Source organism: Onychomys torridus, chromosome 7 (genome assembly GCF_903995425.1).
Source record: "Onychomys torridus chromosome 7, mOncTor1.1, whole genome shotgun sequence".
In the NCBI taxonomy this organism is placed as follows: Eukaryota; Metazoa; Chordata; class Mammalia; order Rodentia; family Cricetidae; genus Onychomys; species Onychomys torridus.
Genome location: NC_050449.1, coordinates 6683129 through 6692881, shown reverse-complemented (window position 1 = coordinate 6692881; position 9753 = coordinate 6683129). Strand labels below are relative to the sequence as shown.

General features: G+C 36.9%; 1 long non-coding RNA gene across 1 annotated transcript in view; it reads left to right on the top strand.

Moving 5' to 3' along the window:
- The window catches only part of LOC118587463, a 502157-nt gene extending 492696 nt beyond the window's left edge, over window positions 1-9461 (top strand). Inside the window, exon 4 of the long non-coding RNA XR_004945457.1 lies at window positions 9346-9461. This is a non-coding gene — a long non-coding RNA (uncharacterized LOC118587463). The remainder of the gene's footprint in view (window positions 1-9345) is intronic.
- Window positions 9462-9753: the final 292 nt, after the last annotated feature.

Sequence of the window (9753 nt, the reverse complement as noted above, 5' to 3'; positions counted from 1 at the left end):
TTTGGGGGGCTTGGGTTCATAGATCTGACCTGGCCTCTGATAAAGCTGAAGTCTCCTTCTGAACTTGTAGAACATGACATGGAACTTAGGAGGTAGCTTGCAGTCTGGAGTTGTTGGGAGAGCTTAAAGTGGTTTGGTTAGTGGTGGGTGGTGTCTTACCTGTGGACCATAGATCTAGCCTGTCCTCTTGTAAAGCTGAAGTGTAGTTCTATAGCTGTAGACAGAGATATGGAGTGTGTGTGTGTGTGTGTGTGTGTGTGTGTGTGTGTGTGTGTGTGCAGTCTGGAGTTATTGAGCAGTCTTAAAGGTTGGGTAGTAGGTGGTGTTTTACCTAGGATTGATAGGAGCAGCTTGGCCTCTGGAAAGCTGCTGGGGCTGTGTGTGGGTATGTGGCCTAGGGGAGTAGGTGCCCATGCCTTAAATTTTTAACTAAACATTCAAAATCATGGAGTTAGTTATATTTCATACATACTTGCATTTCTCATTTATCTTCACTCATGGATACATTCACACATATATACACATTCTCAAACACACACTCACACACCATACACACACATGCACACACACACATATACACATGTACACACACAGATACACACATTTCATATCATATATTTAAATCTAGATCCACATGGCACATATCACTTAATACACTGACTCAACACTTCCTCTTCTGTTTCATGCTAATGACATAATTTTATTCTTCACTTTTGAATGAAGATCCACTCTCTATACATGTCACATTTTCTCTGTCCATTCACCTAGTGATGAGTTCCTAGACTTGCTCCTTGTCTTGACTGTCATGCAGTGTGGCAGTAAACATGGATTGATCAGCGTGCCTTTACAGACTCTTTCTACTGTCATTGGTAAATCTCACTTTCTAGAGGTGGACTACATAAACACAAATACCCAGTTAGTTAATATCTTTGTGATTGTCAGAAACTTCCTTAAGTTCCTGGTGCCTTCCTTTGCCTACCTATAAAATTTGAACACTAGACTTAGGTCACTGTTGCTAAAATTTTTCTGGTCCTTCCTGGCCAACATTCAGGAAAAAATCTCTCTCACCTGCCAGTCCTGCTCCACTCAGACCCAACCAAGTAAACATACAGAGACTTATATTATTTATAAACTGTATGGCTATGGCAGGCTTCTTGCTATCTGTTCTTATATCTTAAATTAACCCATTTCTATAAATCTATACCTTACCATGTGGCTCGTGGCTTACCAGGACTCTACATCCTGCTCCTCATCAAGGTGGGTGACATTGTTTCTCTGCCTCAGTCTTCCATATTCTTTCTTTTCCTATCCCATCTCTGTTATTAAGAACTCAACTGAAATTCTTATTTTCATATGTCTATAGTTAATTTCTCTTTCTGGGTGTTCTAAATTGTCATCCTAATGGACTTGGTATTAATTCTTCTGGTATCAGGTTTTTCAATCCTTTTTCTGGTCTTTCTAATGTTAACTTTTATCAGCTGCTATCCCCTTTACCTATTAGGCAGGTCCAGCACATTATCTATCATCTCTGTTCTTCTGAGATGCACTCAAGACATCTATATTTCTGCTTCTTCTTTTTCAGTCTCAATTCCTTAACATTTATTATTTCTCTTCATTCATTGTGATAGCTCTTCCTATGTAGTTTATGAATATTGACTATAAATTTTATACTGTGGAAATTTTGGGTTGTTTTTACAACAAACCAATGATTTAAGACTGACATTTTTATTTTACTGTCCCTGGAAAGAGGCTCTCTAGAGAAATATTCCTTTGTATCCTATATTTTTGTATTCTCCTACTTAAAGTCCCATCTTTGTGGCATGCAGGTTTTATGCCCTGATATCCAAGCAGCCATTGATAGCAAGCACCCTGAAGTCAGCCAGGATTTGGAAAACACCCCACCAGTAGGCTTTCGCAGTACCCTGAAGTCAGCCAGTATTTGGAAAATACCCTACCACTAGCCTTTGGCAGCACCCTGAGGTTTGTCGGGATTTGGAAAATACCCCACTGATAGCTTTTGGCTTCAGTACTCGATTTGCTCATTGCATGAAGTGTTGGCTTTTGTTTCCCTCCTAACTAGTTCACCAAGACACTTAAAAATATTGATATTATTTCATATAGTCCTTTAAGAAGGAAGTATAATTCAATGTCCAGTTCCCAAATTTTCAGAAAGGGAAACCTGGCATTACCAGAACACAAAGCAGGACTCAGGGTCTCAACACAACCATGTCAGAGCCCAAATGCAGGCAGGGAGCATGCGCAGGGAGCTGGGGCTCTGCCTTTGCTGTCAGTCATCGGGAAGCAAGAATCATAGAGAAATTTTGGAATCAGTTTCCGAGCAGCCTCCATTGTGTGCACCACTGAGTAATAAATAATCATGAGCCATGAATTACAAACTTTATCTGGAGTCCCAGAAAACTAACGCCATTTCTTGAGCCCTTGATGAAACTGCTTCCACAAGGACAGACTATTGCAGTGAAAAGACATACACAGATTTATAGTAAAAAAGAAAAATGTTCACTATGCTTATCAACACACTAAAAAAAAAAAAAAAAAACAGGCTAAGAATATCCACAAATATGCAAACACTGTTAGTTAAACCCCAAGCACGTCATTGTAACGTACAACTGCCATTTTTTTCCAGTGACACGCAGTATCATAACTCAGTCTGGTGGTCTGTGAAAACCTGTCCACTTCCTGGTCCTGTCACTTGGGCTTCTTAGGATATATATGGTTATACACAGACGAAGACAAGCTCTCATTTCTTCCATCCTCCAAGCTGCGTTTTATTATCTTCTGTTTTGTACAGGTGCACTAGACTGGAGAACTTCAAGGTCATATAGAACAGAGCTCCCCTTCAAAACATATTAATTCCCCCTGTGAGCTCTATGTGGAGCTTACTCATACTATAAGAAACATGTTCCTAGAAAAAGGACTTTCAGCTCTGGTCTGAGTAAAGGGTCAGGGATAAGGTGGTCATTGAGTCCTCAGAAAAATATTCTTTATGATTTATTCCCTTCACCAACAATTGTATCCACATAGTCTTGGCATGGAAAAATTGGAGAAACACTCCCATGCCACCTCTATGGATTTAATTTAACTGAATATAAGACAGTATTTATCCACCCATGGGTGAAATAAGTCATAATTTAAGGAGTTTCACCTTGTTCAGTACCACTTTATAACTTAGTAAGTTGTTAGATTTCAAGATTTACTGTGTCTGCCAAAAAGCTGCATGTGTGGCTTCTCCATGCTCCTGGAGCTATATAACTTAATAAACACTGTGACAATCATGTACAGACCAATAAATGTACCAGGAACAAGGGTATAGTCTTTAAAAGTACATATTAAAAATTCAGTGCATTAGACACACTCAGCAAAATGACATAAAAGTTTTATAGTATTAGGTATGTATGAGAACTGTATAAAATAACAAAAATCTCCAAGAGGACAATGTGGACAATGAAAACTACATATTTGAATTAAAAAGGCTAGTGATGATGCCTATTCTCAGATAAGCATGAAGAAAACATCACTTTCTTATGAAATCATCACCATAGCAATGACAATTGCTTATTAAAATTTGTTTTCTGTTAAAGTTTTCATTCCAATTTCAGAAAATTATGAAAATTGTTTAAAGTTAAATTAATTATTTTTCATAATAAAAGGCACACAAATACATTCAGGTACTTTTTTTTCTTCTAGAGAAGCACATATTTGTGAATTAATTGTTGGTTTATATTCTTAATTTATTTCCTTGGCTACTTCAGAACTCAAGTTTTCCAGGCTTTAATATGATTATTGTGAGAGACAAAACAAGTAAGAAAGGCCATGCCCTTATAGGACAATGTCAATACGCCAGGAGAACGTGAGCCTTTTTATTTTATGCAGGCCTCAAACCTAAAACTGGTTTCTTTTTTAAGTTTTTCGGGACAGGATTTCTCTGTGTAGCCCTAGTGGTCCTGGGGCACTCTTTGTACAACAGGCTGGCCTTGAACCCATAGAGATCTGCCTGCCTCTGCCTCCCAAGTGCTGGGATTAAAGGCATGTACCACCATGGCTGGCAACTATAGAATTTTTTCTGTCACTTATGCTGTTTCTCTAAGCATACTAATAAGATCCGTCCAACCCTGTTTTGACAAATTTGTCTTTATTCCCAAATAGAGTTCTGGTGTTGAAAGAAAAGTATTATATCTAACTTCTTCTTGATCACATACAAAAACACAGCACACTGTTGTGGGATTGGATCAGCCAACTCCTCAAAAATTAAGGAATTAAACATATTACTGTGAATATCAATTTCAGATGTGGAATAGTCTACCAACTACTAGTTTCAGTGAAAGAAGCTGCAGATTTATACATATTTAGAACAAAAACCAAAAATTCCCTTGCTATAAAACTAAAAGTGAATAGCTAATTGTCTAAATCTCAGAGTAGGATAAAATTCTAAAATTAAAAAATAGGGGTTCTAAAAAAATAATAATAGCCTCCAAGAATCTGTCCTCGATATACTATCAACTACATAGTCAGTTCTCATGTTCCATACCATTGTAAGAAAATTAGAGTTGTATATGATGCACAGCAGAAAAAATTTGTATTCTAAGGTATTGTATAATTCTGACAAAGAAAGTAGGGTTTCCGCAACAGAATTTGAATAATCAGGAAAGAAAGGCTTCATTTGTTTTATTTTATTTTTAATAATATACATTTGTAGGGATCTGAGAATATGAGGCAAAAAAAAAAAGACACTGGTAATCCTGTACCTAGAGTTACTTAGAGTTGTCAGATCCCTGACTTGAGTGTTGGGGACCAAACTCCAGGCCTTTGAGAGAACAGGATGTGCTCTTAACCTCTGAGACATCTGCCCAGTCTTGGGAGACTTTATTTCTGTGTAATAAGATTAGTCAGAGAGCAACAGTTAAGTTCTGTTAGTCAGATGTAAGCTTTGAAGGAAATCATTTCAATTACTTTGGTTAACTTGGCAGCGACTGCATTGTCAGGTGAGATCTCAAACGCTCTGGAAAGTGTTGCTGTGGACCTTGGCATGAACGCTGACATGAACCATGGCATGGAATAAGATAACTGAGGGTTCCAGAGGTCTTACCCCATTTTTGCTAGTTGTGTGACCCCAAATAAATTATTTTTATCAATAAGAAATTTACTGGATAAACTTTAAAGTGCTCAATACATGTTGTTGTGTAAATATGATACAGTGATTTCTTTTTCATTTTTTTGTATTCCCCTTTCAAATATTTTTCTTACTAAAGCCTATAATTTGTTTAGTAATTATTATCTAATATACAGTAACTAGATTTTTTCTAAATGCCTGTTATTCTTCTAAGTACTAGGTCTATAAAGATGAATAAGACAAATGCCTTTGCTTTTATCGATAAGAAATTCAAGTAAGAAGATAAAACAATGAATAAACAACAAAGCAACCTTGGGTACTAACAACTGCAAAGATGAATAAGGCAGGTAGAGGGGTTAATCGATGGAGATAAGGTAACTTGTTTAAGGAAACCAAAAGAGGCTTCTAGAAGGAAGTGACTTCAACAAGTTAAAGCTGCAAATAGTAATAGAGAAGTCCAGACAGAGGACACAGGGACTGTGTCATAGAACTGAGGCACCACACAGCCTCAGTGTGGGAAGTAGGAGTGGGCCTCGAATCTTATAAAAATCAAGTTGGAAATTTAAGCAACAACTAGGTTGTCTATGGCCTTGCAACTACATAACAATTTTATATTTCATCCTAAAAATAAAACACTGAACCAGAGATATGATACAACCTGAAATATCTTGAGATACAATCTTACAGAACTGTGGGATAGTGATGGATAAGGGAGAAGAGAAAAGAGAGGGGAAGAGAGGAATCTGTGAGTGACAGGATCCTGACAATGACTCAGGAGCAAGTGTGCCCACCTTCCATACTCTAGTCTCCCCTCCCCTTGTACCTAGACCATCTTCAAAACAGTTTGCCACATGCATCCTTAGGAGCAAGACCAACTTGTAATTATGCAGTAATATTTTATCACATCCTTTGTCTTACACAAGACATACTCCACCACATTGTCTGGTGTCTTCAGTACTTGTCTATGTGGTCAACTTCACTATGATCATTCATTCTGAGTAATGAATGACTGGAACTAGTGCCCTGGTGTGACTTGCAAAAGTCTGTAATAATCCAGGAACAAATGAAAGAAATGTCTTTCAAACACTGGCGTTTCAATACAACAGGTGAGCATAGTGCTTATTGCTGAGAATGACAACACATTCTCATAAAAACATTACTTTTTAATGTTTTCAAATTAGTATATGCAGCTTTGCAGTCCTGCCTAACAGCAGTGTGTTGTACTGCTTATCACCAAAAAGGCACTTCTGAATACATGGTCTTCCCATTAGCTTCAGGAACATGCATTCAGTGATGATGATTTAATCTGGCATTTAGCATGGACTTAATACATTTGTGATATGTGATCTTATTTTATTACTTTGACACAGTAATTTAAGTCATAAGATAACTGTTTTCATGGAAATCCTGTAAATGTTCTACGTGTTTAAACCTTAGAGCTTATTACAAACTCTTTTACATTTCCTCACACAGAAAGAAAGCATGAGCCACAAAACAAATCAGAAAGGAGTCAATTTATATATGTTTTAAATTATGCATTTTAAAGAACAATCATTTTGTTGTTTTTAAGTCTTATGAATCAAGTGCTGATCCTTCATAATTAACACACACACACACACACACACACACACACACACACTTTATAGAAGAAAAGGCCTTTAATATAAAATTGGAGTCATTTGTCATATAATTCAGTGTACCAAAATTTGTATTTTATAAGAAAAAATTATGGAATAGTATTTTTTCCTTTTTTATTTATTTATTTTTTTAATTTTACATACTAACCACAGTTCCCCCTCCCTCCTCTTGTGCCATTCTCCTGCACCTCAACCCCTACTCCCTATCCACTCTTCAGAGAGGTAAGGCTTCCCTTGTGGAGTCAACAAAGTCTAACATACCAAGTTGAGGCAGGACCAACCCTCTCCCCTGTATCAAGGCTGAGCAAGATATCCCTCCATAGGGAATGGGTGTCAAAAAGGCAGTTCATGCACTAGGAATAAATCCTGGTCCCGCTGCCAGGACCCCACAAACAGATCAAGCCACACAACTGTCATCCACATTCACAGGGCTTACTTCTCCCATGCAGGTTCTACAGCTGTCAGTCCAGAGTCAGTGAGCTCCCACTAGCTCATGTCAGCTGTCTCTGTGGTTTTGTATATAACAGTGTGGGGCTTATAGTTAACTGCCTTGCTGTTAGTGTCTTTAGCTATGGTTCCCTTCTGTGTCTCTATGCATGTGCAGGCATGTGAGTGTTAGGTTTCCCTTGTGTTTTTCTAGGGTACAGCATGTTGGTCCTGTAGAATCATTTCCATTCATTGAAGATGAATATAACAGAGGATGCCAGAACATTGATAGGAACAATTTTAGGGATTTGGGATTGAGCAGAAATTTATCAAAATCAATCCAGGGAAAACTGCTTCCATCTCAGAATTCACCATCTAAGGAAATCAATCATATCATTGAATAAAAGTGTGGTAATCCAAATATCCAATCACCACAAAGAATTGCTGGAATTCCAGTGACTTCCATTCTCTGCCCCGCCCCCTGCCCCTTTGTCAAGTATTGTTTTCTTTCCTTTTTGGAAAACAAATAGTATTTAAATAATAAAATGGCTTTAAATTTTGAAAATTATCTGTCACTTTAATGTATGCTTCAAGTTTGACTTCTTTATTTGATATTTACTCATAAAAAGATGCTGAAAAGTTGATGGGAGTTAGTCATAAATCAGTCCACCATTATTCTCATTTAACTTTCTTCTTACTTTTATTACTAATCACAAAGTTAGACTAACAGGCTTGGACTTTAAAATATAAATGAAACAAAAGTAATTTTTTCAGAAAGAATTAACAAAAAAGTCTCTTCTTTGGTTTGACTCTATTAACTTATAACCTAGTTAGGAGGAAATGGATATCTATATTTGAAGATATTTCCCAAAAGACAGAGATAACCCCTAACAAATTCCATAATGAAGACATACATCAAGAGAACTTAACTATTATGTACAAACCATCAAAGCACTATGCAATTGCCTCTTAATGAAATGGAAACTTTGGGCCACCAAAAAAAAAAAAAAAAAAAAAAAAGAAAAAAGCTTACAGTTGAAGTTTGCAGCCTTAGTATATAATAAGAAGTAAGAATTTGTAAGGTATATTGGTCAAGTTCTTACAGAAAATGTGGCATCAGAGCTTTACATTCTTTTCATGTTTATTATGCTTTTCTGGGCAGAAAAAGAAACCAAAAGATATCAATGTGATATTCTGCTTTTGGTTATAAAAATAGCGTTACAGAAGATATTAAATATTCATGAGAAATCCTTATTTCCCTCAGGTTCCAGAGAGCAAAAGATGCTGAGAGATATTAAGCACCAAAGGAGGGAACTGTAACACACTACAGATAATCACTAGAATTATAAACAAAGGCAGCTGATATTAATAATTAAATGGGAACATCCCCTGTGGAGGTTTCCACCAGCGCCAGGCATGGTGTGTAACATCTCTTGGCTAACTGATCATTAGTTTCTTTCTAGACCAGGAGTGTACGTTAATGGAACCTGTGTTTCAAGTTCAATAACTTGTCTAGTATAATAAATAATTATACATGCCCTGTGAGGACTCATCCCTCTTAGACCCTGGTGCTTTTAATGTCTGTGAAAGACTATTCAACAGAAGCAAATAGGGACTCTTTATCCATGCTCTGAAGTTTTGTTTTGCACAGTAACTGAGCAGTAGCAGAATTATTTTAATATCATCAGTAGCTGTGCTGGCTAGTTTTATGTTAACTTGACACAAGTTGGAGTCATTTTGAAGTTGGAAACCTCAACTAAAAAAAATTCCCTACCAAATAGAGCTGTGTGTAAGTTTCTGGCTCATTTTCTTGATTGGTGATTGATGTGGGAGAGCCCAGCCCTCTGTGAGCAGGGCCACCATGGGCAGATAGTCCAGGGTGTCATAAGAAATACGGCTGAGCAAGCCATGGGAGTATGTCAGAAAAAAGCACTCCTCTCTGGCCTCTGCATCAGCTCCTACTTTTAGGTTCCTGCCCTGATTTTTATCACATTACTGACTGTAGGTGGAAACCTTAACTAAGACAATGGGAAGGAAGGCAATATGCAACCAACCTGTGCACTGAAAGTTGTGTGTAATATTATGAGGGTTTTTTTTGTGTGTGTGGCGAGGGGTAGTTTTCTCTGTTTTTGAAAACTGTATCTATCTTAACAGGGTCTTCAATGAGCAAGCATCAGTGCTGATTACCAGCCTGTGATTCAGAAGAGTCCAGTGACCAAGCATGGCTTTGTCTTGGAGACTAATCCTGTTTCTGTCTGTCACCAGGTATCTTTCAGGTAAAATGCATGCATAATTATTGGATTGTTATTAAGTCTCAGTTAACAAAGAGTATGAAGATCTCCAAAGATCTAAACAAAACAATTATTAATAATTAATTAAAGAAGCTTAATGACATTTTAATTATCCAAAACACAGTTTTAGTAGAATAACATTTATTTTTATATATAGTGAACCAGTATTGTATGCAAATATTGTTCATGTAACATACATACATATATATATATATATATATATATATATAAACATGTATATACTGTTTATTATATATAAATGTGGATGATA